Source organism: Loxodonta africana, chromosome 1 (genome assembly GCF_030014295.1).
Source record: "Loxodonta africana isolate mLoxAfr1 chromosome 1, mLoxAfr1.hap2, whole genome shotgun sequence".
In the NCBI taxonomy this organism is placed as follows: domain Eukaryota; kingdom Metazoa; phylum Chordata; class Mammalia; order Proboscidea; family Elephantidae; genus Loxodonta; species Loxodonta africana.
Window position 1 is genome coordinate 201,493,884 of NC_087342.1, and position 18,217 is coordinate 201,512,100.

The 18,217-nt window shown below is 38.8% G+C and overlaps 1 protein-coding gene across 1 annotated transcript in view; it reads left to right on the forward strand.

The window, feature by feature from the left end:
- The first annotated feature begins 331 nt into the window (after positions 1-331).
- Positions 332-18,217, forward strand: part of TBPL1 (TATA-box binding protein like 1) — a 37,139-nt gene continuing 19,253 nt past the window's right edge. The window contains exon 1 of the mRNA XM_064291042.1: positions 332-446. The gene's annotated coding sequence lies outside the window, so the exon portion shown is untranslated. The remainder of the gene's footprint in view (positions 447-18,217) is intronic.

Consider the following 18,217-nt stretch of genomic DNA (forward strand, 5'->3'; position numbering starts at 1 on the left):
CTAGAGCGCCCCCCCAACCCGTGCCTGGCCAAGCTCTACGGCAGGAAGGGTCTGGCTCGGTGACCAGCAAGGAGGAAGGCAGAGTGGAAGGGGAGGGAGAAAGTGACGGGAACAGTGAGAGCCGGAAATGTGTGGCTAGCGAGGAACCGAGTAGCGCCCAGTCCGGCGGCGCTCTAGCCTTCGTGCGCGTCTCTATGCTCCCCCGCGTCTCCTCTATTTATTGTCGCGGGGAAGCAGCGGCTGCCCTGTACCCGGAACAACAAAGCCCGAAAGACGGAGCCCGAGCCTCAGGGGCTCCTAGCAACCGGCCGGGGCGGGAGTTCCATGGAGACTGGGGAGCGCGCCCGCCTCATCATCATCCTTGTCCTCCAGCTTATCCTTCGCGTCCGACGTTACCGGCAGCAGCGCTGCCGCCGCGTCCTCTGCCGCAGCCCCCTCTTCCCACGGTAACCCCGTCGGCGACCCTTGGCGGGGGTGGGGGGGGTGCGGCGGAGCGGCCTGAGTGCCGGGTGCTGGGCTGCGGGGCGCGGGGCCGGCGTGCGAGCCGGGGCGGTGTTCGGGTGAGGCATGCGGGGGCAACGGACTGGACGGGAGGAGCTGGGGTGGGGGAAATCAGTCGGCGAGCCCCGGGAGGGTCGGCTTCCTAGGAGGACGGGGCGCTACTGGGGAATCCCTTTAGGGATAACGGGGTGGGGGTGGGGCCTTACCGGCTGGGAGCGTTATCTAGCCGGTGCGGTGCGAGAAGAGAGGCGTTTTATTTTTCTGTTAAGCACAACCGGGAAAGACAGGGGAAGGGAGAGTCCCGACTGTCTGCGGAGCCCCCCTCACTCAGGAGGGACCGTGTAAAGATGCTGGGGGTCCTTTGCTTCTCAGGAAACTTCCAGCGGCCTCTCTGCCTCGGCGGGAAGGCTTCCGAATAGCAGCTTCGTCGGTTCCTGGTTCTGGCGATACCAGCAGCCCCACTTGATTATTGTATTTTAAAAAACAAAATCGGGTTTGACGAAGAAGAATCTGGAACTGGGGAAGATAAAATAAGTTGTAGGTAGGGCTAAGCAGGGTTGAGGGTCGGGAAAAGCGCTTAGTAATAGTCCCAAAAGTAAATCTAATAGAGAAGGACGAATTTTAGAAATTGCTCCTTCTGCCGAGATGTGCATCTGCAGATTTTGAGCGTGATTACTGCTGTAAGACTCCAAGTGCTTCCAGTCCACATCTGTGAGCTCTCTGACTGCATCTGTCACCTGCAGTTCTAAAGCCTCACTGGCTTTAACTAGTGTGTTCGTGTAGAGTTAAATAAAAAAAAAAGTGCCTTAAAATTAGTGGTTCAAGAAAAGGGAACAGACTTGGTGTGATTTTTGTGTGAAGAAGCAATGACAGGTTCCCTCGGAAAACTGAAAAAGAGAAGACTGTTCAGGCATCCTGGCATAATCTACAGTTTTTGAAAGTTTGAGAAAAAGGGTAGTTCATTCAAACCTAGAAAGGACTTTTATCACTATTTGGTTTAAAGAGTTATTCACAGTTTGATATTTACAGTTAAGGTCTCATCAGTTTCTGCTATTTCTTTTAAGCCTTACATCACAAACTGCTTAATGGTTTTATACTTTTCAAAGCCATTCTAGGTCAGTAAATGAGGTTAGTTATATGTGGGATACTGAAAAGGGCACATATACATACCACAGTAACACCATTTTTTGTGTTCAGTGGGAACAAAGCTCTTTATATAAAGTTAAAAGTTAAGGATGAAAACAAAATGAATAAATCATGTAACCAATCATGTCAGTAACAGCTTATGGTTGCCTCCTACCTCTTTTCGTAAGCCTGACTGCTCTTAAGCAAAAACGTGTCATCCTTACCCCAGCCCTCTCTTTTAGTACTTTCTGCCATCAAAATCAGTATCAGAAATTTAAGACTGCTAATATGTGCCCTTGATTGGTTGACTGATTTCTTGAGTGAGAGAATACAGAGTTTTAAACTCAGGCAAATTCATTTTAAGCTTTTTTAATCTCACACTGAGATCTATGCAAAGAGGTGGGCAGTTTCCTTTAACAGGGGTGGGAAGTGTGACCATTGGGAGCCTTAAAATTGCCTAAGACTCTTAAGAGGAAAAACCCAGTATTGTCATTTTTAGAGTAAGCCCTGGTGGCACAGTGGTTAAAAGCTCAGGCTGGTAACCAAAAGGTCGGCAGTTCGAATCCACCAGCTGCTCTTTGGAAACCTATGGGACAGTTCTACTCTGTCTTACAGGGTATCTTTGAGGCGGGACTCGGACACCCTGGTGGCATAGTGGTTAAGTGCTATGGCTGCTAACCAAGAGGTTGGCAGTTCACATCCACCAGGCACTCCTTGGAAACTCTATGGGGCAGTTCTACTCTGTCCTATAGGGTCGCTATGAGTCGGAATCGACTCGACGGCAGTGGGTTTGGTTTTTGGTTTTTATGAGGCAGGATCACCTCGATGGCAATGGGTTTGGTTTTGTTTTTTGGTTTAGTTGCTTAGTCTAATAGCTGTTCTTCTGTGAAGGATATACTGAGGGATGCCCACCCTGAGGCTGTTGGATGTTGGGTCACAGGTTTTTCATAGTGCTTATGAGACTGCCAACAGATACTGCCATCAAACTCACTTCACCTAGACTTTATCTCCTATTGCCTCTTTGCCTTCTGTGTTTGAGTGGGAGTCAAGCCCCTAGCTTCCGCCTTTGTTAACAGCCCAGTTTGTGCTCTGCCTGCTCTCCGCCCCAACACTTCCAATGTTTGGTGTTGTCTTAGTTCCTCTCCTTACTTAATTGTGTCCCAGTCAAAATAATTTTTTATGCTATTTTCTTTCGGAGTTTTCAACATATGTCCTTGGCCTGTATATACTTTTCATTAATGTTACTTTGTTGCATTTCCATCTGTATCTCTCCCCTTTATTTGGAGAATTGGATTGGTCATGTCAGATGTTCTGTGTTCGTTCTGAATAGCTGTTGATTGTGCAGTACAACAAGCAAGAGCCTTATCCTGAGAATCAAGAGATTGTATTGAAATAAGACATGCAAAAATATTGAACTTTTCAGAATGAATGGGTTTTTAGAAGTCCAAGTTAATACTAAAACTAGTGTTAACACTGTAGTTGTAAATATACTTTTTTAAAGGTGAAAGTATTATAAAGCCTGCTGTGTGTTTTAGGTTGAACCATAGATTTTTGTAATTTGTGTTAAAAAAAAAAAATCATTCTTTTTTGTTCATTTTGCAGCTGGAAAATTACTTTGTCAAATTTGAGGGAACTATTTTAAGTTATTTCCACAATATATGTGAAAATTCTCACATCAAAATTTATGAATGTATACATATATGGAACATGCAGAATTTACTGTAAAGTAGGATAAATACATATGAAACATCCACAGCTGAATATATTTGGAGACTATTATTTCTTACGGATGTGAGACAGTATTTAAAAATCAGCAGATAATTGTATGATCTAGTTGACTGTGTCAGTGCTATATTCAGGTGAGGGAGGCCAGTAATAACCAGGGGGTTGATTTCCTTCTGTTGCATCATAGATCATGGGATGAAAGTATTGTTATGAAAAACAAAGTTTAAATTGATTTAGAGGAATTTATTTTTATAGTAGAATGTTTTCACTATGTCTTAGTCAAAAACCTGTAGTGTTTTGAAAATTTAGCTGTATTGTGACGTTTAAAGTACTAAAGATTACCTGAAATTATATTCTTATTTGTTGCACCTTTCATATGCGTGATACCATATCAGGTGTACAAAGCTGGTTCAAAGAGGCGCTTCTCTTCAGATGCTTCTTGTGCACTTGTAGATAGCAGAGAAATGACATTATATACGGGTAACAAAATAGGACACAATTGTAAATTTGAGATCCTTTATTACATACTGCCTGGTACTGAAGTTATTGCTGTGTATCATCTTAATTTCGACATGCCTGCTAAATTAGAAGGCCCTCGAGGACCAGGACTGTGAATTGCCGTCATGTTCTTGTGTATGTGTGTGTTTTAAAGTTTAAGGTGTTAATAGATTATATATGTGGATGTGTGTGTATCTATATGTATCTATGTATTTCACTTCAGGAGAATCGATAAAGAGGGCCTTAACCAGTAGACTGAGGGGAACCTTTTTGAAATCTAATTCTTGATGCCTAAAATTTCAACTTCTGATCCTGGCTGTAGGGATGGAAGTTATAAACAGCAAAAATTCTTCAAATGTGATTAGGTCTTGTTCTTAACCAATTCAGAACAGTAAAAATAATGGCTTACCACTTAAGGAGATTTCAAATGTGTGATGCCAAAAAAAAAACAAACCCAACACATTGCTGTTGAGTCGATTCTGACTCATAGTGATCCTATAGGACAGAGTAGAACTGCCCCACAGGGCTTCCAAGGCAGTAAATCTTTACAGAAGCTGATTGCCGCATCTTCCTTCTGTGGAGCTGCTGGTAGGTTTGAACCGCTGACTGGTTAGCAGATCAGGACTTAACCACTGTGCCACCAGAGCTCCTTCAAACAGGTAACAGATTATGTAAACAAAGTTTTTGCGGTCTACATAGACAAATTTAATTTTCGTCCTGTGATACAACCAACCTTTTATTCAGAAGAGAGAGGGAGTGTGTGTGAAAAAGCAGGATTCCAAAAGTGTGTCATTGTTGTCGGATGCTGTCGAGTTGGTTCCATCTGACAGAGTAGAACTGCCTCATAGGGTTTCCTAGGCTGTAATTTTTACAGGAGCAGGTTGCCAGGCCTTTCTCCCATGGAGCCGCTGGGTGGGTTTGAACTGCCAACTTTTCGGTTAGCAGCCGACTGCTTAACTATTGTACCACTAAAGGACTCCTTTATCCTAGGACTAAAAGGTAATAAAATTCCTAATTTGATTTTTAATGGCTGATTTTTGTGTTGGGAAGCATGCTGCTGGGAACTCTATTAAATGTCAAGAAAACATTTTAAGGTGAATTCTGAAACTGTTCAAAATCAGTCTTCATATGGGAGTCAATATGACACTTCAAAATTTCACAAAAAATGCTGCACAAAAGTTTGGCCATTGGCTACTTTCACCATGGAGAAAGAATACTAAAAATCAGAAGGTCTGTTAACGGCAGTTTTCTGAGGACACGCGTGAATGGCTTTAGTACTGGATTGTGCCTAGCATGGTGGACAACTGTCCGTAGACATTGGTCCATGGAATTTTTTTTTTTTTTTTTAAGCTCATTTGGTGTTGACTTCCAACATCTTAAAAGTAGTTAAAAAAAAAAAAATTCCCATTAACTAAATGGTTCCAAAGAATCAGATGTTACCCCCCGTACCTGATGAATTACAAGTATTTTCATTGTGAGGTAGAATGAAGTTTAGATCAAAATCAGTTAGATTTTCTAGGGATTCGGGTTGGGTGTAGTTGAGTATAGCTTTAAAGGTTATGGACTCTGAACACAGCCCCCGTTGCCTTGATGCAGCATCATAGCTATGCTGCTTATTAGCTAGATGGCCTTAAGTTATTTAACTGCCCCGAGCCTCAGTTTCTCTTTGGCAATATGGAGTTAATATTAGCACTACCATATAGGGCTGCTGTGAGCATTGAGTGCAAAACATTTAGAATAGTGCTTAGCATCATTAAGAGTTGAATTAATATTAGCTGGTGCCAGCAGTAGTGGTACTAGTAGTGGTTAGTACATTAAAGGTAAACCGTTAGACCACTTGAATGCTTTGCCTTTTTCATTAGCGGCTTTTTACTAAAGCATTGAAATTCTTTCCTTGTGACCACTGGCTATGGGAAGACTCATCTCTGCCTGTAGGTTTTGGAAGGGGGAGTACTTTTGTTTTAATTTTCAATTGTCACAAAGGCATCCAGTTATCACTATGGCAGATGGACTAAGTAAAAAGAGACATCTCTGTGTCTTGGAAAAGGCAGGCCAACAAAGCCTGGTCTGGCACTGTGTTGTGGCTATTGAAATGCTATTTCCCTGTGGACTTGACTGCTTGTTTAGCTCTATCATACTTCTGAATAAAAGAAATCAACCCCAATGGTTTCATCTAGCAGAATTGGTCTTTCTTTAGAAGATACTATTTTTTACTGGTATAACCTTAATTGATGGTAAACTTGAAACTTGTTAGTGTCAGCGTTAGGCCATTTAACTTGAGTTTCTGTGTCACAATAAATGTTCTAAATAGTAGCTTTTTTGTAATTTCAGAAGTAGCTGAAACTGCTGCTCTGCTCCAATAATTCAAGTGACTCAAGAATAACTGTATAGAATTGCTAAATTATTTGTTTATGGTAAGGCTAAAGCTAAATATTGAGGCTACCTAATCACAGAAATAAATTGATAATTATAGCTTTGTTTAGGCTGTTATTGTCACAAACCACCCAAACCCACTGCTGTCGAGTCGATTCTGACTTATAGCGACCCTACAGGACAGAGTAGAACTGCCCGATAGAGTTTCCAAGGAGCACCTGGCAGATTCAAACTGCCGACCTCTGGGTTAGTAGCTGTAGCACTTAACCACTACGCCACCAGGGTTTCTGTTATTGTCATAGCTACGCTACTCTTTAAAGTTAAGTTCAGATGTTTTAGTTTCATTGTGTGGGCGCTTGCTAAAGAAGAAATGTTTCTGCTTAAACAAAAGTTAATTGCAAATTATTCTTTATTTCCGCTAATATTCCAGGTCTTGGTTTTTAGTTGAAATATATTTCTATGAAATGTCATAGAAATTCATATAAGTACTATTATTGAAAGTATGCTTTGTTTTAAATGTACGTGGGTAAAGTTTTATAGTTCCTTCTTCTAGGTTGTGCTGTTTTTGTATATTTGTTTTAGTTGGCTTTTATAAGCCTCCCAAAACTAAAGAGCTTGGCAAATATGTTTGCATTTGGAGGTGTGGCTTTTGTTTTCTTTTTTAAAGAGAGTGAAGTCTAATTGCTACTATTGATTTAGTTGAGCAACTAGGTTGGCCAGAATAGATTTTGTATTGGTATGTTAATATCATTTCCATAGCTATCATGGATTCTGGATATAAAATATATTGAGATAAAACAGGAAAATATCATGGAAATTTTACCAAAATATATACATCTATGTAATAAATATATATATATATATATATTACATATTTTAAGGACTGTGTTGTTCCTGGGTGGCACAAATGGCTTGTGCTTAACTACCAACCGAAAAATTGGCATTTCAAACCCACCCAGCAGCACAGAGGCCTGGCAACCTGCTTCCGTTAAGATTACAGCCAAGAAAACTCTATGGAGCAGTTCTACTCTGTAACATATGGGGTCACCATGAGTTGGAATCAACTAGATGGAAGTGGTTTTTGTTTTTGAAAGACTGTGTTGGAGATTTTTAGGAAAATAGGTCCCTAAGGTGTTGATATTGTTGTCCAGAATAAAACTTGCCTGTTTGGAGACAAAAACCTAACATGTTGTTAATGTTTCCCTGGTGTTCTTTCTACCACACTCTTTATCAGGGACAGATATTGCTGTCCTGCAGTTATGAAGATAATAAAGCCAGTGTGTAACCCAAAACTGTGAACGTGACGATTGATTGGTATTTGGTTAATGATCATGGTCAAAATTTATAGATAGAGCCTATCGTTGTATACCTCAGCTAGATTTTGTAGAACAAGAACCATCTCATTCTTTTTTAAACGACTAGATACTTTTGTTGCCCCACAAAGTCTTTTTTCCTTACCTGCTTATAGATATGTGAGCTTGCGTATCTTCACTTACACGTAAGCGTGTACAGCCTAGTGAAGTTGTAATGAGTATGTCATCATTGCTGGTAAATTGACCACATTCCAGGATATTTGCTGGTTGCAGGCTAGGGTGGCCCAGGAGGCACAACCTTGCTGAAGGTACAGTTATCAAACCTTCCTCAACACAAACTTGGTGTGCTAATCTCAAAGGCTCACAAGCTTTCTTAACTCAGTTCTCTCTTTGTTTTGGGTTGGGGTGGGGAACCTGAGGTAACGATTGCGACATGGGTCAACCGCTCACGGCAGATAAATGCTATATGAATAATAATTCTGTCATTTCCTCCACAGCGTATTGCTAATGTAAATCTCCAGATCAGCATAGGAGAGAAAACCTTTGCCTGGCCAGTGAGCTTGAAACTTCAGCCTCACTACATGGTGGAAAAACGACTTGAATATTGCAAACTTTGTACATACTTTAAGAACACGTGCTTCTTGACTTGTTCTTTCCAGGCGTTTTGTTTATGGCCTGTTAAATTGGAAGAGTTTCAGATTTCTGAGCCATATTATTAATTTGTTTGTCTTGTGTTATATCTTTAGTCTTACTTTGTAAAGTAGAAAAATAGTAACTTTATCATAAAACCCTGTTTAATTGGATGGTTGATCCTGAGAGTGACTGACAGGGTAGCCCTTCTATGATCATGGAATAGCTTTAGGGTTTGGATAAATTAGGACCCTTGAGGGGAAGTAAAGGAGAGTAACTCTTAGGGGAGGGAAAAGGAACCATATATCAAAACTGCTGAGAGTTTGTGTGTGTGTTTTCATTAAAATAATTCTTTTCTTACATCAGAATGTATTATATTACATTTCCGTGCTTGTAAAAGCTCCTGGGTCATTTTCCCTTTAGGAGTTTGGGGGCAGAAGTAGAACCAATGATAACTTGTTAGGTGCGGGAACGTTAAAAAGGAATATAACCAGAAAGTAGATTAGGATACTGTTGGAAAACTTGAGTGCTTTGGGGCTACCCTGCCTTGGGGTGCTCCTCTTCCAGTTTTTCATGTGGCTGGCTTTTTCTTAGATCTCACTTTAAGGATCATTTTCCATTTATGAGCAAGTGGAGAGGACTTTGCGGGTCTTCCTCCTAAAGTTTATCTAATGTCATGTTGTTTGTTTGCTTTGTAACAAAGATGACATTCTCTAATTATTTTAGTTGATTTCTTATTTGTTGCCTGTTTACTGGAACATAAATGCCATTGGGATTGCTTACAGGACCATTTAGTTCTGAGCTATATTCCTCGTGTCTAGCCACAGTGCCTGGGCCACATCAGCTGTATACTGAATGAATGCAATTATGATTAAGAGTTTGTTCACTGAAACAGGAAAGGGCATCCTAGACAAAGTCATGAAAGGGCCTGCTATTGTCAGAAGGTGGTAAGAAGTTGAGAGTGTTAAGGGGTGTTGAAAGTGGAAGACTGGGTTATGAAAGGAAGGTTGCAGACATTGTGAAGCACACTGCAATGCCAGTCAAGCAGATGAGATTCTGTTTTGTCTGCCTAAGAGAGCCAAGAGATGTTTCTTCAAGCAGGGCATAACACAGTGAGGAAGCTAATTGTGGTAGCTATTTGGTAGATGGACTAGATGGAGGAGACATTAAGCAGAGAGTTCCATTAGGAGGCCATAGCTGAAATGACGTGTGAGAGAGCCTGAAATAAAACAGTGATGCTTTGGATGCAGAAAAGAGGCTAGATTAGAAGTTAACTGGGTGTAGGGGAAAAAGAAGAAATGAAGGGTGATTCTGAAATTTCTCGTTCAGGTGAGTGAGTTTTGGATGACATTAAATGAACCAAAAGTAGGAATCAAAAGATAGAACAAGTATTTTGGAGGGGATTAATGACTTACGTTTTGGGTGTATTGGTGTAATTTCATGAATATAGGTAATAGACCATAGGGCATATGAATTCAGGTCCCTGATAGGTCAGAACTGATGTGGGACCCATAAATTTATTGATGATTCTTGAAACCTGAAAAGCTTAAAGAGCAAGAGGGGGGAAAAAAAAGAGCAAGAGAATTTAAGGCAGTGACTTATGACATTTCAGGGATCTTAAACCCCTTTGAGAATATGAAGAGAACAGTAGCTTCCTCAGGTACACATACAGATTTGTGTAAAATTTGTGTGTATATAATTCCATGGGGTTCCTAGACCTCTGGAATCTGACCTTGAACTTTTCAGGGACTGCGGTGGACTTCAAATTAAGAGCTTCTGATTTTTAAGGAGTAAGGAGCAGACAGAAGTATTTGAGATGGGCAGAGAAGCCAGGAAAGCTACCTCAGAAGCCAAGGATGGGGAGTCGTGAGGGAGAATTTTGAGAATCAGACTATCTATTACTGTATACTCTGGAGAAGTCCAGCAGGAGAGAGCTTCAGCTGTGCCGTTGGGTTTAGCAATGAGCCATTCATTTGTAACATTTCAGTACTGTGAAGAGGCAGAATGTAGTAATTCAGCACGTAGATCAGAGTTGAGAGAACAAGATATGGTAAACAGTGTAGAAATCTGGATGTTCTCTATGATAAACAGCCCTGATGTTAAAATATATTCAATTTTAAGGACCTACTGAAAAGAAAATTCTATTATTTTGATGACCTATTGTGACATTTCAACTGAGTGGTTCTCAACTGGTTGCCCATTAGATATATCTTGAAATTAAAAAAAAAAAAACCAAAAACCCACCATTACTAGAGTCTTGTCCCAAATCAGTTTTTATTCTGTTTGTTTTATCTTTTTTCCTAATAGTTAAGATTCAGTGTTCCAGTCCAAAAACTCATTTCTTTTGTTTTACATGTATGTTCTTAATCAGATTACTCACCTTATAGCGATACTAGTTTTAAGTCTGTGTTCTTTAGTCTATCTTACAGGACTTAGCTTTCAATTAAAAAAAATAGTGTGTCTTTCTTTAGCTCTCTGGCCAACTTCTCCATATTTATATCTTTTGAGTAACACAGCCCTTAATTAAAGGTCTGACCAGTTCCGAGTAAAATAAAATTAACTAGTGGTGCTTACATGTGAACAGTACTTGTATTATAATCCTGTCTGCTTTACATATGTTGCATTTGTGACTTTTTTTTTACTGTTTTGTAACCAGAAAAGTTTAAACTTTGTGCATTGTTTCCCAAGTAGCTACTTTCATAATATTACCCTCTTTTTCTTAAAATGGCATTCATGCATGACTTAGACCTTAAACAGATCATCTGTACTAGAACAGATATTTTATATAAAGGGTAAACTTGTAAAAAGCAGTTGAGGGGAAACTCAAAATAGGAAATTTTACCTGTTATTATTTTCATCTTGTAGTGTTTCCATTTGACTGAATTTTTGATTTAGGTGTCAACTGTTCAAGTTTGAATCCTGTCTTAACACCTTTGCCATAAAATCAGAGTACAAAGAAGTTTGACCTTTATGCATGCCAGCCCTGACACCAACCAGAAGCTGAAAGAGGATTTATTTGGTCTGTTAGCTACGTAATGAATTAACATATATACTTGCAAGTGAAAATACAACAGTTGCCATCAAGGCAATTTCAACTAATAATAACCTTTGAAAATTATGCTCTTTTATTAGTATCAGCTTAATGGCTGAACGAGCCTCACAAATCATTGTCACGTAGTATGGCTAACTTAGGACAAATATCAGCATTGTTTATAAAGACATAAAATATTCTAAAGATTTTTAAAATAGTAGTCGATAATATGGGAAGATAGGTACACATGTAAGACCTGCTCCAGAAAACTGATACCTTGTAATTTAATTGAAATGAACGTATATAAACTTTTGTTTGAACTTCATATCCAAATCTGTGGTACTTCTAATTATCCCTTTTTTTTTTTTTTTTTTTTTGCAGCTACCTAGCTAAGTAAATTTAGCAAAATATCTCTTGTAATATGTAATAGACTTGGTCAATCCCTGGGTGATAAAAGGGTTAATACATTGGGCTGCTTGCTCATCAAAAGGATTGGTGGTTCCAGTCCACCCAGAGGCACCTTGGAAGAAAGACCAAAAAATCAGCCATCGAAAGCCCTATGGAGCGCAGTTCTAGTTCTTCTGTGGCGCACACCAGTGGTCACAAGTCGTAGTTGACTTACCAGCAACTGGTTTTGGTGTAATAGATTCTTTCTTTTTCCTTGTCTCTCCCCATGCTCCTTCCTCCTCCTCCTCCCCCCCAAAAGAATAAAACAACACAGTCAACAATAACAAAGAAAACTTTGTTTTGATTTGAAATGGTTTTGTTATTGTTGGGGATTTTTAAAAAATCCACTCTTGAAGTTCTTTCCATTTTTGAACATTTTTCTATGCATGAAAGATGAATAAATGAGATAATAGTGACAATGAGAATAGCTAAATTTGAATGCTTACTGTGTACCAAGTACTGTCCTAAGTGTTTTATATGAGTTTTCACAACATTCTGCAATATGTACTGTTATCTGCCTTATTTTACAGATGAGGACATTGAGGCACAAAGGTGTTAAGTAACTAATCCAAGGTCATACAGCTCCCAAGTGGTAGCTCAAGCACTCTACTCCAGAGTCTGGCTGCTTTAGTTTATAATGTGTGTGTGTGTGTGTCTGTGTGTGTGTAAGAGAGAAAGAAAATGAATTGCTTTTTAAAAATCTCAAGTTAACAAGCTCGACATACTGAATGTGTATACTGCCTTGGGAACTATGCTAAGGCTGGAGTACAAAAATAAGTAAGATTTGATCATGCTTCTGAGGAATTTGTTGTCTACCAAGGAGACATATTTAAGTATTGTCTGCCAAGAGGACATATATAAATGTCACTGTAGCACAGGTATGGAAAAATGCTGTGATAGGGATATGCATAGTAACATGGTAATAGAGCTGAGAATAGGGACATTCCGGCTTAGTCTTGGAAATTCTGTTTCTTGGTTCCGCAGATTTTTTATTTCACACATGACGGTTTTAATTACTTTCTCTACCCTTCTAGGGTGTAGAAACTAAGGTTTCCAAATTTTCATCTCCAACCTAGGCCTAAATATGTCCCGAGCTATGACTCTTATCTAATTACTCTGTATCTCCTCTTGAATGGCTCACAAGTTCCTTCAGTTCAACATGTCCAAAACTGAATCCTTCAATTGTCCCCTCTCCCACTTTCCTCTCATCCCATTTCACTTGCAAACCTGCTCTCCTTCTAGCATTTCCTATCTCACTAAATATCCCGGGTCATAAACTTGGAGTCATCCTCTAGCTCCTTTATTCTCATCCCCAAACTCTGTTCACTCTGGCTCCTAAAAATGTGTCTTCTGCCCACTTCTTTCTGTCTCCATCAGTACTCTAGTCTGCGCTGTTGCCATCTTGCACAGGACTGCTGTACTAGGCCTGACTGGGTTTCTTACCCATTTTTATCTTCCAGTCCATTCTCCCATTGTAGAAGTGGTGGTAATATATTTTAAAAATGCAAATACATCGTGTCATTTCTTGCTTTAAAATCTCTTTTGGCTTGCCATTGCTCTTGGGGTAAATGTGAAAAACCTCAACATGCCCTAGAAGACCCAGCATGATTTGACACCTCTCCGCCTCTCCAGCCTAGTCTTATGCTACTTTCCTTTTCACACTTGCCATGTTAGCCCTCCCTCAGTTCTGAACAGTTCATAAGCTGAATGCACCTCAGAGCTGAGAACACCTGTCGTTCCCTCTACCAGAACTACTTCTAGGCCCCTAGCATGGGGCCTGATACTTAGTAAGAGTTCCAGTGCATTGTTATGGAATTGATTGAATGAAGGTGATGCTGAGCCATAGGACAAATAGGAATGAGCTTGTTAGGTGTAAAAGTGGGGATAGAACATTTTCCTTAGAAGTAATAGCATAAGCAGGCCAAGGGTTAATGTTCTTTCTATAAGAGTTTTTATAAATCAGTAAGAAATCTCAGAAGGGAAATGAACAAAGGATATGAGACAGGAGGAAATACAAACTGTTAGCAATATTGGAAAAGTTCGCCGTCAGTATTCAAAGAAAATCAATTCAATACTGCTTTTTTTATATCTCAGATTGGCAAATATTTTTATTAAATCTGTGATTGACTAGAAAGGACAGCGTACACATATGATCCCAATTGTGTTTAATATGTACAGATACATATATGGATTTAGCAGGCTAAAAACCTGTTTATATATGAACACAGGAAAAAACAAACAAAAACCAAAAACTGGCCTAATATTTACCAAAATCTTAACAATGATTTTCACTAGTAGGATTATGGGTGACTTTTTTTTTTTCTGGAATGTTTCATGTAATCAAAAAAGACATACTATTTTTTTTTAATCGTAAATAAACACCATTTATTTGAAATACTAAGAAATCTATCCAAAATGAGTTTTGCTTTTACATAACAAGGAATCAGTATGCCAGATTTCCCACTTTGAGTTTGAATCCTCAAATTTAAAGGTGTGTTATGTAAGAAACACCTTTTTTCTCTTGTTATTCACAAAAGTGCTTTAGTTAAAATTAATGTTTATGCTGTTGTTATGTGCTGTCAAGTCGATTCTGACTCATAACGACCCTATAGGACAGAGTAGAACTGCCCCATAAAGTTTCCTAGGCTGAAATCTTTAGGGGAGCAGATGACCAGGTCTTTTCTCCCTAGGCGTGGCTGGTGGGTTCAAACAGCAGACCTTTCAGTTAGCAGCTGAGTTCTTAACCATTGTGTCACCAGGGCTCCTTAATATTTATGTTAGCTTCGACTAATACGGCATTACATTAGTGGGGCATGTTGTAATTTGTGAGGTGCTCATTAATCCCTCAAGAGCATCATGTGAAGGAAATATGATTGTCTGTTTTACACATGAGGGAAGGAGCACTTCAGATCTAGCTCATTGCCATATAGCTTTAATTAGGATCTGTGTCTACTCTGTCAGCGTGCAAGTTTTCATATTTTATAAATATATTTTAGTATATATTGAATAGTAAAACTCAAGTATCCTACTGTTTAAACATTGTTAATACGGAATGATATTAGATTATGCATTCTTACATTGTGAAATACTTCATTTTTTCAACGAGAACTTTTTAATAAGCATGTAAACCATTAAACTTATCCTTTCCTCATTCAGAAAATCAGCATCATTTAAGTCTTCCGCCACCACTTGATAGGCACTATCACAAAATTTTTATTGCCCAAAGCATAAAATATGCTCTTCTTTTCCAGTTTTTTTTTTTTTTTAAATAATTGTTGGGAACCCTCAGAGTTGTCATTATTAATTAATTTCTGTAAAAACTAGTATCTTAGCAGCTCCCTTGATAGAGATTAAAAAAATGTAACAACTCCTTTGATGCAAGTTATTCACATGAACCCTACTTGTGTTTTCAGTCTTCAGAATTGCTATAGCTTGTCTTAAAGGTAGTAGATGAGCTATATGTAGTGAAGATAGTATAACTTTCTGTTTAACTTAATGTGATGGTGGTTTTGTATGTCAAATACTTTTCATTTACTTATTGTTAAATATTTTATACAGTGTAGGTGGTTTTTTTTTTTTTTTTTTTTTTTTGTGGCCAGACCTACAATATTTTCTTCATGTGGCTAGACTACAAAAATGCCAGCCCACCAGCAGGCTCCTAAAATATAAGCCCTTGGGTTATGCATAGAAGTGTCCTCATGATAGAATGCCACCCTGCCAAATAAGTGTAAAGGTTTTGCAGTTTTATGTGTCTACCTGTGCCGTTTACCCCATAGTGCCTCTAACTTCCTCCCTTTATTGCCTCTTTGAACACCAGTGCATATTGAAGGGAAAGTGAGAAGTTCAGAATTGGGATGTTAATTTAATTAAACTAGGATAATAGTTCTAGATTGAAAATGAAGACTCAGTATATAATTTGTAAATTTGTCTACACTGTGTCCTCGACTTAGGTGTTAGAATCCTGGGATTTAGAATTAGATAGGATCTAATTAGAAACTATCTCCTACCTAATAGAAGATTCATGTCATAACATTCCTAAATGCTAGTTAGTTAACTAGCCCCCTCCCCCCCCTTTTTTTTTTTGGTCACTTAACCTCTGTAGAGCCCACTACTTTGTGATGTAGCTATTTGTTTTTTGTGTGGCTTCAAGAGATCTGCTTCCATGTGACTTTAATCGGTTCTCTCAATTTCCTTTTTATTCAGCTATTTGAGAACAACTACTATCTTTCCTTGTTTGGGCTAAATGTCTTGAGACTTTCTTAACACAACTATTTTGATATCCTTTACCATCCTATTTTCCTTTGGATATCTCGATATCAGTGCCCTCTTTAATGAATTCAGGAACTAAACATTCTAGATGTTTCAGTAGTAGAGGGACTATTACTTCTTTTGGTCTGGACACTTGTATTTTTTTTTTAAGTAATATAATTTTTAAAAAAATAATACAATTAAGACGGTGTTGTCTTCGTATGACCTATTGTAGAATCTCTTTCTTATACAGCTTTTAAAAATTATTATTATGGAAATTTTCAGAAAATAGGAAAGTAAAGAGAGTAGCGTAATGAACACTCATGTCTGTGATCTAAATTTAACAGTTACTAGAAGATGAAGCAGTAACATGGCATTTTTTTTTGCGTAAAATACAATTATACCTTATTATCCCAGTCCCTTCTGTACCTCAGAATAGATTGTTTGATTCCAGTGTTGAGATCTGATAGTGAGATATTCATCTGACACTTTATACATATCTATTTGTTCCTGAGTACAGATAGTGAAAGATACTGATATTTTAAAGTATGTTATAGACATAACATTCTCCCTGAATAGTTCATTATCCGTGTCTAAAAAGTAATGACATTTGTTTGTATAGTGATTTTACCTATTCCCAACTAACAAAACTAACAATAATATCATCTGTTGCTCAGTTTCCATACTCAGATTTCCATCAAATATTGCTTATAGCTTGTTTATTCAAACCAGGCTCCAATCAAGAGTCATGTTATATAGATGTTTTATTCGTTTTAATAAAAATTGGGCTTTTTATTGTCAGTGTTGAGTTGTGCCATATCAGCAAATGAAGGTCCCGAAAGTGTAACTCCATCCACGTCATTAAGATTGACTCTGCTTTGAGGAGGCAGCTCTTCCCCAGTCGTCTTCTGAGTACCTTCCAACCTGAGGGGCTCATCTTCTGGCACTATATAGACAATGTTCCGCTGCAATTCATAAGGTCTCACTGGCTAATTCTTTTCAGAAGTAGACTGCCGGGCCCCTCCTCCTAGTCTGTTTTAGTCTGAAAGTTCAGCTGAAACCCATCCACCATGGGTGACCCTGCTGGTATTTGAATATCCGTTGCATAGCTCCTGGCATCACAGCAACACGCAAGCCTCCACAATACAACAAACTGACACACTTGTGGGGACAGACAATTCCAAATGAGAAAAAATAGTTGCAAACATCCATTTAATAGTTGGAATGTGGAATGTACGAAGTATGAATCTAGGAAAATTGGAAGTCATCAAAAATGAAATGGAACTAATAAACATCAATATCCTAGGCACTAGTGAGCTGAAATGAGCTGGTATTGGTCATTTTAATCGGACAGTCGTATGGTCTACTATGCTAGGAATGACACCTTGAAGAGAAATGGAGTTGCATTCATCATCAAAAAAAATTTCAAGACCTAGCCTGAAGTACACCGCTGTCAGTGATAGGATAATATCAGTACACCTACAAGGAAGACCAGTTAATGTAACTGTTGTTTAAATGTATGCACCAACCACTAAGGCCAAAGATGAAGAAATTGAAGATTTTTACCAACTTCTGCAGTCTGAAATTGAGCGAACATGCAGTCAGGATGTACTGATAAATACTGGGGATTGGAATGAGAAAGTTGGAAACAAAGAAGAAGGATTGGTAGTTGGAAAATATGGCCTTGGTGATAGAAATGATGCCAGAGATGGCATGATAGAATTTTGCAAGATCAACGACTTCTTCATTGCAGATACCTTTTCTCACTAACATAAACGGTGACTATACACATGGACCTCACCAGATGAAATACACAGGAATCAAATCTACTACATCTGTGGGGAGAGACAATGCAAAAGCTCAATATCATCAGTCAGGACAAGGCCAGGAGCTGACAGCGGATCAGACCATCAGTTACTCATATGCAAGTTCAAATTGAAATTGAAGAAAATTAGAACAAGTCCAAGAGAGCCAAAGTACAACCTTGAGTATATCCCACCTGAATTTAGAGACCATCTCAAAAATAGATTTGATGCGTTAAACACTAATGACCAAAGAGCAGAGAAGTTGTGGAATGACATCAAGGATATCATACATGAAGAAAGCAAGAGGTCATTAAAAAGACAGGAGAGAAAGAAAAGACCTAAATGGATGTCAGAAGAGACTCTGAAACTTACTTTTGAACTTCAAATAGCTAAAGCGAAAGGAAAAAATGATGAAGTAAAAGAGTCAAACAGAAGATTTGAAAGGGCTACTCGAGAAGACAAAGTATTATAACGATATGTTCAAAGATCTGGAGATAGAAAACCAAAAGGGAAGAACATGC